We start from the raw sequence: 16,675 nt of genomic DNA on the forward strand, positions 1-16,675 counted from the left end.
TCTTCAGTGGTCTCCTTTTGATCTTCTGCAATCAAAAACTATACTCCTCCTCTTAGCTGGAACTGAATCTGAGGCAGAGGCTCAGTGTGCAGAGAGATGCTCCTTGGTAGAAGTAGACGGGGAGAAGATGCAGCTGGCCTGGCCTGGCCTGCCACCCTGGCAAGTTTGAAAAGCAGCCACAGATGTAACTGGACAGCCAGAGTCAGCAGGCCACTCCTCTCTCTCTGCCTCCCCCAGCAGCCTTTGTCCTGGTCTTGCGCCCCCACCCCCCAACACACAAAGCTCAGGCCTCCAAGCTCACTTCTCTGGCTGGTATAGACGCATTCTCTGCTCCTCAGAGGAGCCTCAGGAGGTAGCTACCTGGCTACCTTCCCTCGGTGAACAGACAATGAGTGAGTTGTCCCCACTTTCCGCTTGAGCGGCTGCTCTGTTCTGCCAGGCCTGTGGAGGCAGCGACAGCTGGCACACAGCCCTCTGTGCGGTGACAAAGGCCACGGAGTGTTTACATCGCCGAGGTCTCGGCCCTTGTCTTTTTCTCTCCACAGAGGAAGGCCAGTTCCGATTCTTTGGGTCACTGTGGGACCATCCCCTCGGGATCGGTCGCAGAAGGAGCAAGCCAGGGAACACCACTGGAGTGGAATATTCAGGAAATAAACTTGAGTGCAGCGAACAGCCTTTTACTGTGAGCTGATGTGTGGCCTGCTTTTCAGTCTTAGAGGATGCTTCCCACACTGGTGAATGGAGAGGGTTCTGTCCTTACTTGGCAATACGGGCAATGGGTCGATGTTGAAAGTAAAAATGTAAGTTGGTCAGTGAACCCCGAGAGCTTGGCTGCCTCTGTTTTAACCTTTCCTGGCACGATTCATATTTAGGTGTGATTCAAACCAAACAAGAAACAAAGTGGCTTGACCCGCAAGACCGAAGAGGACACAGCCAGGCACAGCCAAGCGCCTCCAGCAGGGCTGCTACACTTAGAGAAGGCAGGTGCAGGCTACACTGCCCTGCACAACTGCCTCCTAATGCCGGGGCCAGGAGCCCGGGCTGAAAACAATGAGCCTCTAAAAGGCCCTCCCAGCACCTGTCAGCCTTCACAGGCCAGAGCTTCCCCAGAGAGGAGCCAGCTGCCTGCTGAGGGCATCTGGCTGGACACAGGCTGTCTGCTGGGCTGGCCGTAGCAATACAGCCACCTAGATCACCAGCTACTTAGCGGCTGCTGTCCTCTCCTGTTGTCTGGTTCCAAGGTCCCCTCCCCTCCCCTGCCATTACCCACCTCTGGCTCAGCCATATTCCCTCCTGCTCTAGTCCTAGGCTGTTGAGTCTCACCAGCTGGGGAGCCCTGAGAGGATGTGTACAGTGCCAGTTGGGGGTGACGGGGGTCCAGGGAAGACAGAAAACACACACACACACAGACATCGCCATCTCCATTCCTGCCTGACCATGGCGGACCACCCTAGCCAGGCCATCTCTGCTGTATGTCCCCTCCAGTCCTGGTGACTTTATATGAACCTGTTCTGCCAATATAGGCTTCCTTGGCAATGTTCCCCTTCCTCTGAAGAGACTGGTCCTTGTCCTTGGTCCCTTTGCAGACTATAGGCCAGCGTCTCCCCTCCCTTGTGACTTCCTGATGTAAACTGTAGCCCAGAGGCAGCGCCTCACCCACACACCTGCAGGACAGGCTGCCCTCCAGTGTTCTTTCCTGTAAGCTGAGGCAATAAATTCACTTCCAGCCCTCCCACTCCTCACGTAATCTACTCACACTTCCTGGCTCTGGGTCCTCACCCCTTCAGGCTCACTCCCGACCTGTGGAAGGGAGGAAGGATTCATGGAAACTGTTTATCCACACAGCTATGATTTGGGGGCCAAACAACCACTCCAACGGCCTGGGTCCAGGAGTGCAGCCCAGCTGAGCAGACCCCCTGACTACTTGGTGCCAGCTGCTGCCAGGTTGTCCTGGGCACTCTAGTGTCTGCTATGCCCATGCGACCTTTGCCCTAGCCTGTGCGACATGCGCAGCTGCTGGGAGTTTTCTCTGGAGACAAGGTGCTAGGTCCCAGAATCCTTTGGGACATGGATTCTTCTGAAAACATAACACCTTCATCCCAGACTGAGAAAAATGTGTGAGTGTGATTGTGCTCACGTGTGTATGCAAGTGCACACATGGATTGTCATGCTACCATAAGTGAATCAGGATGCCTGCTTCCACTTGCACCAGATCCCAGGCTGAAAATGTGCTGTATCCCAGAAAAACATTCTGGCTGAGCTTTTCTCTGAGCTGATGTGTGACCCCCAACTGTTCTGCCATCACTGGGTCTTGAGTTAGCCAGTTGTAACGGCAGCTGGTCCAGCGTGTCCCTCGGGTGCTTCTCGGGACTGAAGCTAGGGGATTATATCACAACCCACATCTCTGATACTAAAGGTCAGGCAAGGGGATGGGCGGGGCTCCGATTCTGTCTCAGGGTATGTCCCAGAGGAAGTCCCTTTCGGCAGGCAGGAGATTCAGGGAGCTACAAGTGTGGGGAAACTGCAGAAGCTTTGGGCAAGCAGCCACTTCTGAGCTGTTGGGCGGTTACTTTTAAACAGTTTCAAGGGCCAGCAAGGTGGCTCTGTGTGTAAAGGCACTTGCCGCCCAAGCCTGAGGACCCAAGTTCAATCCTCAGAACTCATGGAAAAGGGGATGGAGATAAACGACTTCACAAAGTTGTCCTCTGACCTCTGCACGTGCAGCATGGCATTGCATGTGACCCACAGCATGCACACAAACATGTGATTCACACACACACACACACACACACACACACACAATAATGATGATGATGATGATAATGATAAAAACAATTTCAAAATGTTTTCTTCAATGTAATTTTAAGAGGTTAAACAACTGAGCCTTTCCAATGTCTGGGCTCAAAGCTTACCCTGCCCCGATGATTGCACAGACCCTGTCAAAACCCTTTCTATTTTTGAACTGAAGTTCCTCACCAGTTAAACAATTATGATCTGAAGGGTTCATCCATAACACACACTGTTGACATTGGGCTTCAGGCACCGTGGAGATAGCAATGTTCGAAGAAGGGAATGTGGGACTCAAAGACGAGAAATGGTTCCTAAGAGTCAGGAGTCAGGTAGAATTTAGCCCTGAAACCAGGACTCAGGTCCCTAGGGGCATAGTGCAGAGGGCTTCCCGGTAGAGCCAGTAGTCAGCCTGTCTCCTCAGAGACTTGCCTGCATGAGCTTCTACTTCTACACTCAGTTCTGGTTCCCTGTCCCACAGTCCTGCTGGCTCTGACTCAGGAGACCTGACTTTAATCCTGTTCTCAACCTCACGTCACCCTCCGACTCTCCTGGGTGTCAGATGGACACTCCAATCTGTGCATCAGCCTTCACTCAGCATCAAGTCTGCAAGTGTGATCGCTACCCAGAGTTAGGACTCAAGCTGTTAAACACACACAACAACGTGCTGAAACACACCCTAGCGTAATTTCCAGCAAGCAATAGTTTAACCCAAGACGAATTTCCTCTTCTCTTTTCTCCCTTCCTCTCTCCCTCAGTCCCTTCCTTCCCGCTAAGGTTCCTCTCCCCACCTCCAGCCTCCTGGGGGAACAGGAAGCCGCAGGCAGGTCTGTGTTTACCTGTCCTCCTGTTCCTCAGTTGTGTTTGCTTCCCACGGCTTCTGGCAGGGCTGGGTGATACCCTCGTACCTGCAGGCGAACTGCAGCAAGGGCAGCAGGGTCGCCCCTGCCAGCGTAGTGTGTCACTTGGGCGAATAAGCTGCCTGGGTTCAATTCCTGGATCCCGGCCCTCACCTGCTATGTGACATCCTTTAATTCCCAACGAGGTGGGTGGGATTTCTAAACTCCCTTACAGGGGCTTTAAAGGGTTCTGGCTGTCTTGGCACGGGCAGTCTAAGAGTTGGGACCACAGGCGAACCACAGTCCAAGGAGTGAAGTTAAAGAGGTTTGGAGGTAGAGTTCCCCAACGTTCTACCTCTCAGGCCCCCTCCCCTGCTTTTGTTATGCAACGCTTGGGATGGAATCCAGCCTTCACGAGTGCTACACAAGCGCTCCACCAGCTGAGCAAGAGCCCCAGCCTGCGTACGCGGCTAGCCTCAGTTTCACATTTGAAAATGGGGATAAAGAAAGCAATATTGTGACCGCGCAGTGAGGAGTGAGTGGTATATTGTATTAAAGCCCTTTGCTCACGGCCGACCATCACAAACAGCGACTGAGAAACAAGTGCCTCGGTGAGCTATCATCCTGGCGTTGGGTTTCCATCTGTGAAATCAGACAGTTTTGCTGGAAGCCCTCTTCCCGCTCTGAGACCATGTCTCTAGGAGACTGGCTGAGAGGAGGGATGAGGTGAGCCAACTGTAGCGGGCAGTTTGGTTCACGTGTCCTGTTAAGATTTGGCCCCTAAAGTGCCTTATCCTAGGAGATGTTAGGCACAGTGGCCCTCTCAGCCCTAGTTGGAGGCCCCCAGTGCGCCAGGCTGGCAGGGGGAGGAGACTCACGCACAGCGGCTGAAGGGCACAAGTGCTCTCAGGCTCCAGCGCTCTCTGCCTGATCGCCGCCCCAGAGTCGAGGGTGGAGTGGTCCAAGAACGCCCACTACCTCTGCAGCCTAGGCATCACTCACCGTCCAGTCATCGCGTGGTCCAGAGGCCACCAGCAAGGCAGTCCCTCCGCCTGCACCAGAGTTGTGCCTGCACCCGGCTTCAGAGCCGGGCCTCTGCTGCAGGGGGTCAGGTCCGCCCCTGCCCGCCCTAGACACACCTCTTCCCGCCCCCGGACACGCCCCTCTTCGCCCTGGGAACTCCCCTTCTCCCTGGTCAACAGCATTGCCCATCAGTCCATCTCTTCCCTCCTGAGTGCTTGCTACCGTTGCCCCTCAAGAAGACCCCGGGCATCTGCCCCCTTGCTTGATCTCCATGGGCACCACCAAGTGTTCCGCGCGTCACTTAAGTTCCCAGTCCTCGAGGGTGCCTCAGGAGGCAGAGAGAAAGCAGCCGGACTGGGCCCTAGGGGCCAGGGATCCTGGGTAACGCAGATCCTTGGGTTTCAACAAAGGCCTCTGCGCAGGCGCTGCAACTACAACTGTGTGCATCTTGGGGAGGATGGAGTGTGTGTGTGTGTGTGTGTGTGTGTGTGTGTGCGCGCGCGCGCGCGCGAGCGTGTGAAACTCGAAACATCTATTTATCGTCCAGGTGGCACCTGCAAGCAAAGGCGTGGCTTCTCAGAAAGCTCCATTAAGAAATCCGAGCTGGTGAATTAAAAAGTTAGCTTCCTCTGCCGGCGCTATCTTCTGAGCACAGATTTGCCAATGCTGAGGCAGAGCCTCAAACCCTAGGCCACTGTGGGAAATTAGGGGGACTGGGCGGCTGGGGTGCAGGCTGTAGAGTAGGGGAGCATTGCCGGCTCTGTTTTATGTCACTATCCCCAGTCCTGACCTCAGGACGTCTGGGCTGCCCCTGTAATGTAAATCAGCTCCGCTCAGTCCCTGGCTTCTAATCCTCTTAGGGTCACATGGCCATTTTAGAGTGTGGTGTGGATCTTCTTAAAATGTGAGGTATTCAACATATTTGAAAACCAGCCTGGGATTTGAGTCCTGGGACTCAGATTGAGCGAATTTTGCTAGTTATTGTGGCTGGTGACTGCGAGCATATAGACTGTACTTTGTCCTTCCCTTCCTGTGTGCAGACTCTCCCTGTCTACATCCCTACCTGCAGGGGGCTAAAGGTGACCAGCTCAGCCTTTGCTTGTATTCTTCAACAATGATCCATTCCCTGCCAACTCGGGGTTCCTACGGTTGCTGTTGGAATACATGTTTCTTTCCACAGTCCAAATGCTGGGCACCATTAGAACTGAGACCAATATGTGGGTGCTTCTAAAAGCTTTCACAAACCAAATGCACGCAATTCCACCATAACTCCCAGCTTCTCCAATCCACTACCGCCCAGGTGAAGAGGTAAACAGCACGTGAGTGGGTAAGTCTCCCTGGGGCTTTCTAGTACGAATCACGCTCTCTGCCCCAGTTCATGCTGTGGTCTCATCTAGTTTGGACATAGGCCTGAGGTGTCCTGAGCACTCCTTATACCTTTGACATGTGCTGCTGGTCTGGTCCCCTGCGGCTCCTCGGCCCGCCCTCAGCTGCACTGGACACTGCTTATAGTTCATCTGGAGTAGGAGGGGCGGCCCTGCTCTCCAGTGTTGGCTGCCCCTCACTTCTGGTGGGTACTGTGGTTACCGACGGTTGCCTACTGGACACCCACTGTCTTGTTTGGAAAAAGGAGGGAAGGAGGGAAGGAGAGACGGGGAGGGGAGGGAGAGACGGTAGAGAGAAGCCTACTTATTAGGAACAGCAGCATGCTAGTCCCTAGTGACGGATCCTGAGCTGCCTGTATTTTTTCATGCTACACTCACAACTCACAAGGGGATGGTGTAGCTAGAATTTAAACAGGTAACTGATAAACTAGCAGTGTACAGTACACACCGTATGTTGTATTTTGTAGAAGTTTGGCTTTGTTATTTACGCTTCAGCGGTGTGTATTAGACTGTGATATAAAATGTGTACTACGGTGGGAAAAACGAGAACAGCAATTTCAGTCAATCTTGGCAACCCTTGTCATGGCTTTCCTATAACTTTTGAGGAGTGGCCCCCACACTCACCTCTGGGCAAAGAGGGGAGAAAGAATTTGAGGGGAGGGTGGAGAAAACTTTAGTTTTCTTAGTAGAAAGAAGAGCTGCCCCCCCCCTCCGGCCCCCATCCTTCTTGTCTCATGTGGATATAATATGCAATGTCTGGAGCCCTGGCAGCCAACTTGAGATCAGGACACAATATGTCCACATGCGAAAGCTAGTGAATTTATAAAGCAAAAAGGAGACTTGGTCTTTATAAAACATCTTAGAGTTTCTGGCCTCTCTTCAATAAGGCTTCGCAACAGTGATGGTGCAATATGTGTGACACACGGGCCAGTGTGACAGTTCCTTCCCAGCTGATCTTGGGTCCTTAGTTTCCTCCCACCTTCCTCCCTCTGGTCTGGTCGCACTGAACGTGCCTGTCAGCCTTTGCACCTGGTGTTCAGTTGTCCCTCAGTCTCTTCTCCAGATACTGCCAGGCTGACTCCTCACCTTCTTCAGGTTTTCACTCAGAGATCATTGTCTCTTCCAAATCTTTCCTGGCCCCTACTATGCCCCTCCCGACGCACTCATACCCCTCTCTGTGTTCCATGTCTTCAGCTTGGACTCCCTAACTGAGGGACACTCTTCCCTCAGCTGCTGAGCACCTGGGCTGTCATGGTGTTGCATTGGTGCCCAATGTGCTATTGGTTTTCCATCCCTTAGCCAGATCCAGGAAAGATACAGACTCTTAGAGGCCCTAGCCCCATTCCAGGTGAGGCAAGAATAATGTGGGATTGGGGCTCAACTTCTGCTGGCCCTATATTGAGGAGTGAGGCTCGAAGGACCCCTTCAGGTCTCAGGGGATGAGGCCTCACAGAAATCTTAACACCACAGCAAAGGGAGCTTTGAGGAATTCCTGTAAGGAGCTGAGCCCTGCTCACAGTGGGAGGCCCATTCTTACAGCATGGGGCCAGCAGGAAATCTTTAGGCAATGTCATGATTTTCTTAACAGCCCAGGATGATTTGTAGGGTCTGTAAAAAGCAAATGGATAAGCTCCTGGCCCACTCTTTCACACAGGAGCCAGGAAGAAAGAACTCGGGCTCCATTTCTAAGTGGGGAGTTTAAGCCACCAGGGAACTGCTAAAACCCACAGCAAGGTGAAGCCCCCACCCAGGGCCTGCCCTGCTCTAGGCTGCCTGGGGGCATCTTGGCACCAGGCTCTGTTCTAAAGCAACTGGGGAATTCTCTTTGTTCTCTGTGCAAGAGCTCATGTGCTGAGATGTAATTTAGACAGACACATAGATTCTGAAACATAGGCTAATAGATTTTCATATAAGTGGTGTTAAGATGAAAATCACTTAACTTTTTAAAAAGCATTTTATTCTACATTTATTTAGTGTGTAACACACACACACACCCACACCCACACACACCTCACACTCATACATGCATGGTCTACCACACACCCATGGAGGTCAGAGGACAACGGATGAGAGTTGGTTCTCTCCATCATGTGGGTCCCAGAACTTAGGTTATGAGGCTTAGTGGCAGGCCCCTTCCCTGTGAGCCGTCTTGCCTGCTCATCCTCCTTTCCTGAGACAAGGTCTCATATAGCTCAGGCTGGCCCAGAACTCGTTTTGACTGTGTAGCAGGGTTTGGTCCTCTTGCCTCTGCCTCCCTGGGATGACAAGTGAGCACCACTGTGCTTGGCTCTGAGAACCGCTTTCAAGGCCATTTTTGAATTAACATTAGCAGTCGATTTCCTAAGGCCCTGGGCATGGCTTTGTGTGACCCTTTCCCCTTATCTCCAACATGAGATTCAGAACAAGTGCCTTTTCTGAGCAATTGCTCAAGAACTCAGTGTGATCCCAAAGGGACTTCTGTGGCTGGTGACAGCACCTGATCTGCTGGAGAGCCAGTCACACATCTCTACGGGTGCTGTGTGCTTGGGTGTGGTCCCTCTGTAATAAGGGCATTGTGTGCTCTGAATGTACAAGAGGCTTTGTGAGGGCTTGCCCTTAGATTTCAAGTAATCGCTCCAAACTTTGGCACACCACCTGGCCACCTTTTCTGTGTCAAAGGGTCTCACCGACTCCATTTGTTGAATTGCAGATAACAACTCTGGGCTAACGGAAGAGACTCTCTCCCCGTCTCAGAGCCAGGCTGGAGATGATCGTATATTCCCCAAATGGACATAAATTTCAATGGCGTGTGCTGCACAACTGCCTTCTCATTGAGTGCGCACATGCTGGAAAACGGGATGGTGCTTTGTCCTTTACAGTAATGCTTTGGGAATGACTATGTACCGCAAGCCGCAGAACTCCTAAGTGCTAGCACAGGGTTTCCCAGGAGCCTTTACCAGGTCACGTGGCCGGAAGTGCTGCTGAGACTTGCTTCAGAGCAGAAAGACCTGTGTCACTTGGGCCCTTCCCCCATCTAGTCCTGGGGGAGGGGACAAGTGCGGAACCAATAGCTGCTCCCCAAACACGTGGGAGGAGGGGCTGGCCTGAAGACACCTTCCGAGAGCACCTTTATTAGCTGCTCACTTTTCTCACCTTCTTATCTTCCAGAGACTGGAAACACAGCACATGGAGGGAGAGGCTAGCTCCATCCAAGAGTACAAATTAGAAGGCGGAGGAAGGATGCCATAGCTTTCTGAGGCTTCCCCTGCCTTCAAAGCCCTTGCCCAAGACCATCTGAGACCCCCCCAGCTCCAGACCACTGCCTCACACTTTGTGCTACTTCATCAGGCATCCACAACCCCCCGGTGGGCTCCTGGAGGGCTCAGGAGTGGGGAACTACTTAGTACTAGTATTGACATTGCTGTTGCTGTGAACAGGTGCGTCATAAAAAGGAGATGCAGTATTACGGCCATGCATGACTCCCCAGCGTGCTGCATTTCAGCAGAACTGTCATTTGAGTGACTGCAGAACGTGACTTTATGTTGTTTCATGTTTTGATTCCTTCTTCAAACCACTGGGCTCAGGGAGTCACAGGAAACCTTCAAGGGTGGGAAGGTTTGCAGGAGGACACTGCTCTTCACAGAAATCTTCAGAGAGAATTGTTCAGTGCCCCACAAAGAGCCTGGGCTTGCCTGGGAGCCCTAGTTCCTGAGAACAGTGAGCTGCTGCCAGAGAGACACAGGAACCAGGGTCTTCCCTCAAGCCAGGATGCGAAGCCGCCAAAGGAAGCAGAGACCTCCCAGAGGGAGAGACAAGGAGCCTCAGGGAGCACAGAGCATTCACACACACAAGGGCCATCTGTCCAGCTCTGAGTGTCTCCTAACACAGAGCATCCTGGGGAATTCACTAAAATTAAGAGTCTTCTGAGGAATGCAAAACATTCCTGGGGTCAGGGGCAGACTGGCCTCTAGCCTGTGGCCTTGACATGGGAGTCTTGCTACTAAAAGAAATAAAAGATGCCTCAGTTGAGTTGACCTCCCTTTTCTGGCGCTAAAGCCCACCCCTCAAGTTGCCTTTTGAGTCTTTGGATCCCAAAGACTTGTGTGTTGGGAGAAGGCCGGAGCCATCGACTTACTAGACTTCTAATGCTTTGTCTCCTTTTTGCAATGGGCCCTGGCTTTTCATTGCAGAAGCTCTCTGGGTGAAAGGGATAAACGTTGTCATTACAGCTGTGAGAGCAGAATAAGCAGTGTGTTCATTAGGCTTCCCCACAGAAACAGTACGGCTAAGACATGTATACAGCTGGTGGTCAGTGTGTATCCTCCACGTCTGACTAACTGGAGTTGCAGGAAAATCATTGCAACTGTATGGAACTCTGTAGGATTTCCCCTGTTATTAGTCCCTATGCTTTACAGTGTGGAAATTACTTATATCATGCTCACACTGTGAATGGGGTCATTCAGAGTATGTAGAAGCATACATGTGACTTACATGGAAATATCACATTCATTAAGGGTCTTGAGTATCTGCATATTTGGGTATCCACAGTGGACTGGAACCAGTCGCCCAAGAAAGTGGCTCAGGAGATTATGGGCTGATGAATGGAATGTCTGTTAGGCAGGACCCACAGCTGGAGATTAAGATAAGGGTTGATGTTGCAATCTGAAGTCTGCCCTCCACTGAGCTGAGAATTTAGCAGACTCCTGAGCAAAATGGCAGGCAGAGATGTGTTTGTGTCATAAACCTCACTCAATCTTTTCTCTGAAGGCCATAAATTGATCAAGTGAGACCCTGCCCGCACCACAGAAGCCAATCTCTTTATTCAAGGGCCTATTAAGTTACATGTTAATATCATTTAAAATATCTTCCCTATAGCAACTAGACTGGGGTTTGATCCGACAGCTGGGCCTTTGGGCCCATAGGCTAGCCAAGCTGGTACCTGAAATTAACCATCATAGGCAATGATGACCTATCCTGGAGTGTGAACAGTAGTCCACATTGCCTCATGTCCCCATGAGGACAGACTCCATGCAGAGAGTGTATGCCCATAACAGGCCTTCCAGGACTCCAGGATGGAGGCAGCCTCTTTTCCTTGTATGTTGGCTAGAGTCTTATTATTTAGCTCAGGCTACCCTTGAACTCACAATCAGGTAACCACATGCTGCTGGGGTTTCATGCTTTAATGTACTCGCGTCGCCTATGACAATTCAGGGGACTTTTTTTTTTTTTTTTTTTTTTGGTTTTTCGAGACAGGGTTTCTCTGTGTAGCTTTGCGCCTTTCCTGGAACTCGCTTTGGAGACCAGGCTGGCCTCGAACTCACAGAGATCCGCCTGGCTCTGCCTCCCGAGTGCTGGGATTAAAGGCGTGCGCCACCACCGCCCGGCTCAGGGGACTTTTGTTCCTCTTCGGACTCATGAGTCTATGTTAGGGCTTGGCAAATATTTTCTGTGAAGAGGCAATGAAATTGTTTTCATATTTTCAAGGCACCGCATCTGTGTTGCAACCACTCAAGCAAAAGTAACCATAGACCATAAGGCAATGAATGGGTGTTGCTTTGACAATAAAACTTTATATAACAAGCAGGAAGCCTGATTCTGTCCATTTTTCTCTCTGCCAAACCTTTGGAAGGACACATAAGCTGCACTGTGGCTTAAGATTCTTTTAGGCAAAAAGAAACAAACAAAGAAGACTTCATTATCTCACGTAATGAAAAGCCCAGATACTGATAGTCTGAAACCTAGTTTATTCGGTGTCTCAACGTCGTCTTCAGGGACTACAGTCTGTTTGTTGTCTGCCATCTTCAGCAGTTTTGGTTCAGCGACTCCTGCTGCTTGCCACAAGCGTCTGAAGTTCTCCAAAGACACATTCACATTTTGGGGGGGCAGAGAGAAGAGCAAGAGAACGCTGTAGCAGTCTTCCTGTTAGCATTGAGGGCATCTTCCAGAAGCTTTCTTTCATTCCCACTGGCCAGAGCTAGGGATGGTGGGTCACTGAGGCTGAGTCAAGTACACAACTGCCCAAGGGGTGGGTAAGTGTGTGGTGAAACTTAAGACTCCACAAAGTAGTAAAAGCTGTTCATGGGAAGAAGCCCAGCTGGAGACGAGGCTGGGAATCATGTTGTGCTGAGCAAGCAGATGGTGAGGAGAGAAGAGAACAGGCTGGACAGACAGAAGTCTTGAAAGGTACTCCCTTTGCAGATCACCGTGCCCAAGGACCACAGCTCCAGAGAACTGAGAGACTCCTAGCTAGAGAAAGGCCATACGACCATGGGGCACTGACAGCCACCCACAACCACAGCCTTAGGAACCGAAAATGCCTACGGGAGAATGAGGAACAGCCACTGGGGTTAAGGGGAGGCTGTTGGGGTGGGGGTGGAGGCTAGTCTCCTCTGGGGCAGGAGCTTGGGGTTTAGGCCGGTGTCTCTGTCAACTTTGCTAGAGATCCCAGGCCTTAGAGGCTGCTTCTTACAGGCATAGGACTGAGGAAGCCTTGCTGAGGCTAGGTTCTTATCCTAGGCTTGGAGATGGCAGGAGCGAGGTCTGGCATAGTTGGTACAACACTTTCTGCCCATATGAGACAGGGGAGGAACTCCAAGCACGTGAGCACAAGGAGGCTCATAATGAGAGCAGGTGGAGGTCTGGTTCTGCTTGTTGGGGTGTGGGCTAACAGGTGCTCAGCACGGCATAAACACAAAGGGCTGTGAGCCGAGTTCCCTAAAATGCCATGCCTATGTTGAAGATGCTACAGACTGATCAACTAGATCTCCACGATTGTGGAGTTTGGCTGTTGCAGAACCAGAGCCCAAACGATCCTGGGCTGTCTGTAGTTTCGTTACCACCAGTCCATCTCCCTCCTCTGCGTCTGGCTTACCACCACTTAGCGCTGTTATTGGGAGAGCTGCCTATAGTCTACAGTGTGCCTCTATAGTCCGCAGAGGTGAAATAAGACAGAAGTCAAGACTTGTTCGGAGAGCATTCGGCATGCCTAGTTCTACCCAAGTTGGCCTCCTAACCCCTCACTTCCCTCACCCTCCTTATTAACCATTTCCTGTCCTCTTCTCCTTCCACTCTTTGAGAAAAATGGGGCAACGGGTAATTTAAGCAGAGGGGGAAGTGTCTACTCTGGACGGAATGTTTGCGTGCCCATCCCCCCAAAATCATCTATTGAAGTCCTGGTCCCTAGTGTGGTGGTGGTGGGGGGAGGGCACTAGAAGTGACTGGGTTAGTTGCATGAATGGAAAGAGTGTCACAGGACGGAGAGATGGTTTTCACCTTGGAAGCTGCGTGAACCAGGAAGCAGGTCCTCCCCAGCCCCTTCCCCTGCTGGAGTCCTGATCTTGAGCTGTCAGAACAGCAAGACGTCAGTGTGTGCTGCTTAAACCTGGTCTGCCCTGTTTGTCTCTGCCGCCCAAGCCAAGACAGGACATTAGGTCAAAACGCTCCTCACTTGGAGATGAGTGCAAATGTCTGTCCACCCCAGATAAGATTCCAATGGCAGACCATAGAAACAATTCCTCCAAGTTTGGACTAGTGAACCAAGCGAGTGTATAGGGGTTACTGGAGTGTGGACTCAAAGGCAGGTGCAAAGCCCAGGCTAGCATCAGTGATGACTCACAAAAGCAGGATGGCTCCTGGCACAACTTGAAGGCAGATTCTCCTCCCTGAGCACGGCTGCTTCCACAACACCGGGGAGGGGCCTGTGATCCTGGAACTCAGGCTTTCTGGGTCTTCTAAGTTTCCTTAGCCTCTGGGCCTTAGGAGCCCCCAACCTCCCAGCTAGAAGGGAGTGTTTCAACTCCAAGGAGACATCTTCACAGCAGGAGGGGTTTTTGAGTGGGCTCTGGAGCCACCAGCAGCTGGGGTCTATGACCAGCCTCAGCCTTTGGTCCCTTGCTGATGTTAGTACCCTTGCCCAGAGCCCAGCGGGGAAGACATGGGACTGTTTTCAGCCGCAGGCCAATGTGCACAAGACTAAATTCTTCATGCTTTGGTTTCCTGTCCACAAGATGGGACTGGAACAGACCAGGACTTCTAGGGCACGGGGACTGAAGGAGATGACGTGTTCAAAGCAGGGCACACACTGAGGGCCCAGTTCTGTCGGTGGTTATAGCCGTGTGATTTGCCTTATGCTTACTCCCCGCCTGAGGAACTGGCTTTGGTTTCTGTGGGAGACTCATCTGAGTGCTTCAGAGTATTGCCTTATGGCCACACTTCCCTGGCCTCGGGATTGGCGTAACTGACCAGAATGCCGCTCTTACACTGGAGGAAGGCCGGCCCAGGAAAGGCAGGAAGGAAAACTTTTCCAGGGCCAGGGGAGCTGAAGCTTAGGAGATTCCCCGGGCTCTACTGCAAGCTTACACAAGCAGTTAACAGTCGCTGTGGAAGAAACAGCCCTGGCAAACCAAACTGCCTGCATCTGTGACCGGGAACTCCTGAGATGCTGCTCTGATGAGTCCTCACCCATGCTAGGGTGGCTTTGAAGTGATGCAGCCTGCTTCTGAGTCATCCATGCTCCTGCAAGCAACTCCCTCCCTGTAAGTAAACCCAATAAACCCACTGACTCACGGGGCTAGACCTGTGTGGCATCGCTAGGCTTGTCTGTTGGTGGTACCCTAACGGGAGTGAAGAGATACTTGTTCACCTCTCCCCAGGCAAAGCCACACAATAGACACAACCCAACTCTCCGTTGTCCATTTCTAAACTGCCCAAATTCATCACTCAACACAGCACTTGTGACTCCTTGGGAGGCCCTATCTGCCTCTTGTTGGCAGAGTGTTCGACTTAGCACTTAGTCCCAGTGCCTCGTGGGATATGTAGTCCACACAATAAGTACTTGATGGTATTTGCGGAGCTAAACTGACTCCTTCTTTAACCCTGTTCTCGGAGCTTATACTGGCCCTGACAGTCTAAAATAAAGGAACACCCTTGTTCCCCTCTGGAAAGAGGAACCAGTGCTTGGGGCCTGAAGATATCTCGCCCAGTTTCCTGGAAGCCGGACACTCAAATGATAGTGGTCTGGAGGTGGGGTGCAGCCTCAAACAGAGCAGTTGCTTAGGGGCAAATGAGTCATCTTCCACTTATCTGCTCTTTGAAGGGCAGTTTGATTTGAGACTCTTGGGTGCTTCCCTATCTGTGAGCGCGTAAACACTCCCTTCAAGACTCGCGAATCAGCCCCAGAAGAGTCTTTACTCTCACAGGTTGTCTTAGGAGATTATTCAAAGTCCCAAAGTTCTTGCTATTAAAAAAAATCACAGTTTATGCTAGCCTCTGGATGCCTCCTGGGCTTGCTCTGTTGCCCAGTCACAAGTTCCTTATTAATACCCACAGTTGGACCCCTCGAGCAGTAGAGTGGCAGGACCCTTAGGGATGGTCTCATATGAGGAACGACCTAAGGCCTCAAATCTTAGCAGATCGCCTTTGGGTGGCCCAGTCTCTCTGCAGCTGTTTCTCTCTTGTCAAACGGTGGAATTCAGATTCTAACATCCACTTAACTGAAATTCCACTTAACCAAAACTCCACTTCCTGTTTCCATGGGCAGCTTAGCTCTTCCCTTTTTTCCTACAACGACAAGACATTTGGTCACTTAGGTAACCATGAGAAATCTCATTCCAGCCATCATGGGCAATCCTTCACCCTCCAGATTTCCCCCTTTCTTCCACCTCCAGCCTGTAAAATACCCTACTGTCCAACAGCAGGCCAGCAACTGGCCCCAGGGCTCTAAGGGTCAGGTGACAGGTGAAGCTGTTGTTGACACAGACAGCTTGTGATTCTGTGTACACAGGGTATGGGATGAAAGGTTCTTCTTCCTTTGAGAAGTCAGCCAGGAGCAGGGTGGGAGAGAACCCAGGAAGAGAGGCGCAGCTACTCTCTCAGACAAACATACCTATTACTGGGATAAAACCAGTACGTGGAACTTGATAGGAAAGCCTTGCAGCCTAGAGAGACAGCTGTGGGCCAGAGAGCTGACCAGTCAGCTGACCAGAAGGGAGCATATTGTCTGAAGACTCCCATATCCCAGGAAAGTGGCAATCGAGGACAGAGGGATCCTGTGAAGACATCACTTGTATTACTGTATCTAAGCCTCTGCCAATCTCAGGGAGAGACGCTACAGTGAAGCCCCCTTTACAAACGGGGAGGTGGAGGCTTAGAGGAGACATATATGCTCTGGCTATATCACAGATACAGATACAGAGCTCAGGGGTAGGGCTTGTGTGTATGATGGGGAAATCCTCATCAACGTGCTCCATGTTCTCACAGTCATAGAAATGAGCAAGTGAATGAGTGAGTAAGTGAATGAATGGAGCAGCTCTCTTGGACTCAGAGTAGCTCAGAGCACCCTCTCCCCAGCAAAAATAACTGTTTAATGTAATATGCTTTGATCTTGGAGAAAACCTGAAATATCAACCATTTAAATCTCCGAGAAAGACAAGGGTGCGCAGCAAATGGAGAAATAGTCACAAGAGGTCAATGACTGTTGAACCCTGACTCTCTCACAGTCTGAGGGGCATCTATTGCCCCTTCCTTTTCTTTTCTGAGACAAGGTCTCATGTATGCCATATCTAGCTGGACTGGAGATCATTATACAAAGATGAGGGTGACTTTGAACTCCTGGTCTCCTGTTCCTGCCTCCCTAGTGCTGTATCATAAGCATGAAGCCATAGT

The 16,675-nt window shown here is 51.3% G+C and overlaps 1 protein-coding gene and 1 long non-coding RNA gene across 2 annotated transcripts in view; one reads left to right on the forward strand and one right to left on the reverse strand.

The window, feature by feature from the left end:
* Window positions 1–4,758, reverse strand: part of Rassf4 (Ras association domain family member 4) — a 39,554-nt gene extending 34,796 nt beyond the window's left edge. The window contains exon 1 of the mRNA XM_052719923.1: window positions 4,629–4,758. The gene's annotated coding sequence lies outside the window, so the exon portion shown is untranslated. The remainder of the gene's footprint in view (window positions 1–4,628) is intronic.
* Window positions 4,759–4,813: 55 nt separating this feature from the next.
* On the forward strand, window positions 4,814–10,047 carry LOC128098628 (uncharacterized). Its single transcript, XR_008214296.1, has 2 exons — window positions 4,814–5,976; window positions 8,724–10,047. It is a non-coding gene; the product is annotated as an uncharacterized LOC128098628 (long non-coding RNA).
* The last annotated feature ends 6,628 nt before the right edge of the window (window positions 10,048–16,675 follow it).

The sequence above is a fragment of the Peromyscus californicus genome, unplaced genomic scaffold (genome assembly GCF_007827085.1).
Source record: "Peromyscus californicus insignis strain IS unplaced genomic scaffold, ASM782708v3 Scaffold_6__1_contigs__length_162567912, whole genome shotgun sequence".
In the NCBI taxonomy this organism is placed as follows: domain Eukaryota; kingdom Metazoa; phylum Chordata; class Mammalia; order Rodentia; family Cricetidae; genus Peromyscus; species Peromyscus californicus.